Below are 7,212 nucleotides of genomic sequence, written 5' to 3' on the forward strand. Positions count from 1 at the left end.
AGGGGGGAAAAGTGGGGAAGGGTGGGGCGGGGGCTGGACGCGGGGCCTGGGGAGGCGCGGAGGGCGCGCCTGCGGGCAAGAGGCAGGACGCGGGAATCCGCTCCGGGAGCTCGCGGACGCGCTCGGCGCGAGTTAGCAGCCGCAGCCGGCCTTGCTCCCCTCGCCTGATCCTGGGGCGGGGTGGAGCCACCTAAAAGAAGAAGGCGAGAGACAGAGACGGGGGGGCGGAAAAAAGCCGCTGCCAGTTGCAAAACCCCAAACCGAGGGGCGCCGCGGCACACTGAAGCGCGCGCGGGGAGAGTGGCAGGAGGAGGCGCGCTCGCGGAAGGGCGGGGACAGCCCTGCAGCCGCTCACCTGTTCCAGCGCCGCGGCTGGGCCGTCGCACGTCGGCTCCCACCCTGCCCGTCTCCTCCTCGGAGCGCGTCACCGCGGGGACCGCTTGCCTAGCGCTTTCCCGGTCCCGCTACTCTCCCATCCGGTCCCAGCCCTATCTCTTCAACTCTCCCATCTCTGCAGGCGCCCAGCTCGCACCTTTGCTGGGTCTGTGTGTTCTGCCTCAGCACCCTCACTCCATCCTCCTGATCCCCCTTCCCTTTCACACCCCTGTGGAATTGTCCCTCAGTCCTTCCCCCAAGTATATCTGGAGCCAAGTCTCCTTTCTCTGACTTCCTCAAACCGAGGCTTGCTTCCTCTGCTGAGTTCTTACCTGTCTCTTCTTTCCGCGAGGACTCCCGAGGAAGGCAGACTGAGACCGAGGCCTTGGGCTCCCTGAGAGTCAAGAGGGAAGGCTGTCCCAAGAACCCAGAGTGAAGCGTCAGTAAAATCAAGCTCCCTAAGCCTCCTCTCTTTAGATGAGAGACATCTTTTTTGCCCGGCCTCTGGAGAGGCGTCACGGCTGGCCCTGGACTCCAACAGGTCACCACCTACCCCAGACACCAGGGACAAATGCTCTTCCAGCTCTAATACGTTATATGGTCTATGCTTCTGACCTATTTTTTCTTCCCCCAGAGCCACACCAAATGCTTTCTGGAACTTTCTTTTTCTTCCCACATCCAATACAGGAAATGCATCAATTGAAGAACTCAGTTGGAGTGGATTGTATCTCAAAAGTTCCTTTACAGGTTACTTGTTTGGAGCTCAACCTTCATCTTTCCAGGGTAACAATATTATAATTACTGGTTACCTTTCCAGGCCAATCCAGAAAAGCTAACATATCCCATATAGCCAACCTCCCAGTGTCCGGGGGGCCACAGGACCTTGAACCTCTCTGGTTCTCCACACACCCAAAGCAAGCCTCATGGGCCTCTCAAAGTGTTGCACACTTATCTCCCCTTCCTACCCTTCTCTCCCCTCTCTCCAATAACAAAACACAACTCACAAATCTGTGAATTCCGCAGAGTTCAACCCAATGAAGCAAGGTGTCAGGAGGAAAGAAGTCTTATGGGACATGTTCACACTAACATGTATCATCGTCATCATTGTCATCAGAAGTTCTCTGACCCTTCCAAGAATTATACTTTTAATCAACGATGCTTAAAACTGAGATGAATCTCTAAAGAGTGCAGTTCCAGGCAGGGTCACAGAAGAAAATGAAAACATTTGGACTTTTTTTGGGGGGGGTGGAGGTGGCTGGGAGAAGCACTGCAGACCAACCAGGAGGAGCCTTTGGATGGTTGCTTCTGCTTGTAGCTCCCTCCTTTCCTGTATTTTTTTAACTAGGTGGTTTTCCAAAGTTCTGTATTCTTTCATGCAAAGGCACCCAAGGCAGGGACAGCAGCCACAAGGACCCGTTAGCCCTCCGTGTGGAGGATGAGCAGGGAGCTAATGTAGGCAATGCCACTGTTGGGGGGAAAGTTAAGTAGGGTTGGCCGTCTGCTATAAAAGCTTAGGACTCATACACATCACTGTTGAGGGAAAATCAGAGCCTGAGAGCCTGTCTTCTACCCAAAGCACACGAAGATGGAGACAGGCACCAGAATGCCAGTGTGTTGATTTAGAAATCAAGAGAACTGACCCTGGACCAGAAAGCCTCTGTCAGCATCACGCCTGCATCTGGTCTCCGTGGTCAAGCAACGTGGGAGGCCTAGGCACACCCAGAGGTAATTTATTGATTTGTCATGAGAAATCGTAGGCTCTGGGATGGGAAATTCTCAGCCTCTCTATGATTGGCACTTTTTTTTTTTTTTTCCCTGCTGAAACAAACCTGCATGGGAAGGAGCAGGTTGCTTGTTGAAAGTAGCACCAGAATGAGGGGAGTGCATTATTTAATATTATTAGGCCTCAGGCATGCATCTTAGCCAGAGATGGCTTTGCCAATGGAATTATAACAACAGCTCGTGTTCAAGGTGCTAAAGATAGTAAGTACCTCCTACAGTTGCTGGGAGAATTAAGTAAATTAATATAACTATACATATTAACTTACTTAATTCTCCCAGCAACTCCATTTCACCAGTGAAGAAATGGAGAGATTTAACAACTTGTCCCAGTCATGTAGCAAGTCAATAGCAGAGCCAAGGTTTAAAGCCAGTTATTCTGACTCCAGAGTCTGGACTCTTCACCACTGTCCTACACTGTTTCTTGAAAATACTCAGAACCTGTCAGCTACAGCCTCTGTGTTTATCTGCACACGAGGCCAGCTGGGGGCAAAGCACCATGTGTGAAAGCCCTTCTCTAGACAGTATGTGGAGGAGTAAAGCTAGCAGTTTCCACTGACCTCTTCTTCTTTCCAATATTAGAGAGTACATTATTGACACTTTTTTTTCCTTAGACATGCTCATGCATTGAAACTGGTGACTGTTGTCTTTCTGGCCTAGGAGCCATATTTTGTCCTGCAAACCACTCTGCATTTCTGGCCCCTGATGATTAACCCTGACTCTCAAAGGGAAATACTATTTACCTCATTTCTTAGTTCTTGGGGGGCTACTTCACTGTAGCCGCATGATACTTGCAATTAGGGCAGGTTATACTCTCTTGTGAGGCATTAGTAACTCAGTGGTAGAATTCTCACCTCCATGCAGGAGACCTGGGTTTGATTCCCAGCCCATACACCTCATGCGCAGCCACCAGCTGTCTGTCGGTGGAGGCTTTCAAGTTGCTATGATGTTGAACAGGTTTCAGCAGAGTTTCTGAACTAAGAAGGACTAGGAAGAAAGGCTTGATGATCAACTTCTGAAAAATCAGCCCATGAAAACTTTGCAGACCACAACAGTCCAATTCCCAACTGATCATTGGGATGGTGCAGGACTGGGCAGCCTCTCGTTCTGTTGTGCATGGGGTCACCATGAGTCAGGGTGATTGAACAGCAGCTAACAATGCTCTGTTTGAGCTCTCCTTTTGAAGAATGGTCACTGTAAAGAACTTAAGAGACTTCTGACTCCCTCATTTTATAAGGTTTGCATATATGATGAGAGAGGCCAATGACCGACCCAAGGCCACATGCTGAGTTTGTGGCAAAGCCAAGTCTAGGTCTGGATTTTCCTGACTACCAGTCCAACTTCAGTATTCCGGAAAATATACCTGGAACCACCCTCGTCCCCCTTTTTTTAACCAGATTTGTTTTTGCTTAGCTCTGTTTCCTATTCTGTGTCCTTCTTCTGTCCTAAACTTTTGACTTCCGTTTCTCACTCAGCCAAAACCAGGATCCTCCTGTGCCTCTTTCCTGTGGGACAGACATTTTCTTACAGATTTTGGGTGAACTTAGACTTGCTAGAGCAGGTTGCACAATCCTCAGCGTCACAGGGACCAAGGATACATGAGGGAACAGCAGCATGTGGTGGAAGGAGCAGGACACACCCACTTATTCCACAGTCTTGTTGTGAACCTACCCTGTCCCTGGCACTGTTCGAGGTGCTGGGATTTGGCAGCAGACAAGTTGGCAACAACCTGCTCTGTGAAACTCACATTGTAGTGGATGGTAGAGTGAGGTGGAACAGACTGTAAACACGTAAATAAAATACTTTCGTGTAGAAATAAATGCTATGAAGAAACTAAAACAGAGTAATAGGATCGAGAGCCACTGGGGGCAAGGGCTCCTGGGGGTGACGGCTGTCAGGAAAGACTTTGTGAGAAGGTGTCACTGACTGAGACACGAATCATGAGCAGAAGGAAGCCTGGCAGAGATCCAGGGAAGAGGGTTTCAGGAAGAAGGAAGACCCAATGCAAAGCAGCTGAGACAGAACCAACCTTGTCTGGTTTAAAGAACCAAAAGGAGGTCAGCGTGGCTGGGAGAGCCCATGGGAGGAGGATGGAGTCAGGAGAGATCAGAGAGACAGGCTGGACCAGATCTCATAGATAAGGCCTTGTAGGATACCCACACAGACCAGCTGCTTGTTCCCTTTGAGCTTCAGCAACCATACTCGGGATTTTCAGGGACAGTCCCGACTTCAAATATTGCTTCCTCTTACCACCTAAGTACACTTCTACTGGTTTGAACACATGCTCCAGGATTTAGGTTTGTAAAATATGATCATTGTACTTTTGGACTTTTGACTGAAGAGTAGGTTGAGCATTTTTAGGGGAGATTTTTCACATCTACGGTATGGAGAGCGGATACAAGGTGAATAGTGCAGAAGAGGAAATGGAGTGCTCTTGGATAGCTGGGTGTGAATTAGAGAACAGCATGAGAGAAAAACAGGAGGGATGCTTGAAATGCAAAACTCCTAAGGCGAGGCCTGCCTGTGTAAATACCTATTGACTAAACACTTACAAGGAGCCCTGGTGGCATAGCGGTTAATTGCTCAGCTGCTAATTAAAAGATTGGTGGTTTGAACCCACAAGCGGCTTCACAGGAGAAAGATGTGACAGTCTTGGAAAACTTATGGGGCATTTCTACTTTGTCCCATAGGGTCGCTGTGAGTTGGAACTGACTTGACAGCAACCGGTTACTCTTGTAAAGAACTAAGGTAGTTGCTTGAAGTAGGTGCACCCAGGAGTTCAAAGACGATTGAGACAGGAAGACAGATACGTTCACAAACAGTGTGCTGAGTGTGAAAGGGGTATGGAAGCAGCCACCCTCCAGATTCTAAATCATAATGCTGAGCTAATGATTCTTATTTTAAAGATGAAGCACTGAGACTGAGGGATGGCGCATGAATAGAAGGTTGAACAGATGTTTTCTTCTCTGGTGTGTTCCAGTGGTCAACAGGTCCATCATCAATTGGTTGGGAAACACTCTCCATTGCCACTCCCTGGGCGGGTCCTCGCTAAACTAGATGGACTACCTAGACTATCTGCTAGCCAGTCAGTCAGAAGAAAGAACTTATTTGATTGCTCACTGTGTTCAGAATTTTGTAGTGGGGACTTTTATGGGAGCAGGGCTAACCCGAGACAGAACTGTCAAGTTGTCATTGTTGACTGTTGCCACTGAGTCGATTCAGACTCATGGTGGCCCCAAGTAGTTAGATGTTTATCCTTTGCCTTCTCTTTTTGAGTTCCAGTTCCTTCACGTCCATTCCATAACAGCCTGCTATTGAAACAAACCATATGCTAGTCTTTTTATATCTCATGATATATATTTAAGTCATTGTTCCTAAGGGGTTATGTATTTCATCTTTTTTTAATGATATGTTGATAGGTTAGATCCTATTTTAAAGACATATCAAACGTAATAGCTGCTTGCAATCCTAACAGGCAAGATATCCTACTACATACTAGAAATTAACAAGAACTAATGACCCAATTGGAAACCCTGGTGGCGTACCGATTATAGTGCTACTCTGCTAAGCAAAAGATCGGCAGTTCGAATCCACCAGGCACTCCTTGGAAAATCTATGGGACAGTTCTACTCTGTCCTATAGGGTCACTATGAGTTGGAATCAACTTGACAGCAACATGTTTGTTTGTTTTTTAATGACTCAATTAGTAAATAAATATTAGATGACCTGTACTTTTAGGCTATAGAATCGAAAGTTTAGATGTTTAGCTAAGGGAGTACTCCCTTGTTCAGACAAACTGAGCTTCATGGAAGAGGTAGCTTTCGAGTTGAGCCTTAAAGGAAGTACAGGCTTTGGAGCGTGAGCTAAGAGAACATTCCCGGCAGGGAGATCAACTTGGTCAAAGGCAGGATGAAGAGGATGTGCAGATTTCCCAAACTTAGATGGGTTTGGAAAAGAAGTAAGACAGGAGGAATCAGGTAAAAAAATAGTGCTATTAGTCAGGATACTTGGCTCCAGATGGTAGAATCCCAACTGTCACCAGATTAGACAGAAGGGGAAATGCATGGGCCCACACAGCCAACTTAGTAGAAGGGCAAGGGAAAAAGCTACCCTCAAGCACAGCTGGAACTTGACACGGACACACCTCATTCTTTCAGGTTGTGCATGGCTAAACCATGGTAATGGCCACTGGCAGCTCCAAGTTTCCTGGCGCCCACCTTGGCTTCCAGGAAGTAAAGGACTCTTTCCCTTTCATTTCAATCAGGAAAAAAACAAACAAACAAACAAAGAGAGAACTCATCCAGTTCAGCTGTGTCACAAGTCCACCCTGGTGGTCACAGATAGGTACCATGATTGGCAGCTCCGCCAGAGTCCCATGGCTGGTGTAGGGATGGTGAGCAGTTCACCAGGAAACTGCAGGAAAGAGGGCTGGGCCAGACCAAATGATGAGTCTCCACTACAGAGAGATTGGGACTTTACTGGGGAATTTATCCAAAAGACACTAAAAAGCCCTCAATTCTTCCTAATCAAGGCAGAGGTGAAATGAAAACAGATACTGGGGAAGATTAATTTAGCGACAGAATGAGGAATGGATTAATTGGGAAAGACTGAAGTGCCTTAACATGACTCCTTACACATAATAGGAATAAAGTCTTTGGTGAACTGAAGGCAGGAAAATAATTTAGGAAGATTTTCTACTAGCCCAGGCAAGGATAGCTAAGAATTTGAATTTGTGCAGAAATAAGAGAGATGACTTAAAGAAATATTGAACAGGTTATGAGAATTTACTGGATAGAGAACTAGGAAGAAGAGGAGAAGCCAATTAAATAACAATTATCTTTTATTAAATCTTTACACTATGCTAGGTCCTGTATGTACATAACATATGCCATTGATTCCAAACAGTTACCATTTGAGGTAGATAATATTATTCCCTCACCACTCATCTGTCAGTTTGTTGTACTGTGGTAACTTGTGTGTTGCTATGATGCTGAAAGCTATGCCACCAGTAATTCAAATACCAGCAGAGTCACCCATGGTGGACAGGTTTCAGCGGAG

Source organism: Trichechus manatus, unplaced genomic scaffold, assembly GCF_000243295.1.
Source record: "Trichechus manatus latirostris isolate Lorelei unplaced genomic scaffold, TriManLat1.0 scaffold00022, whole genome shotgun sequence".
In the NCBI taxonomy this organism is placed as follows: domain Eukaryota; kingdom Metazoa; phylum Chordata; class Mammalia; order Sirenia; family Trichechidae; genus Trichechus; species Trichechus manatus.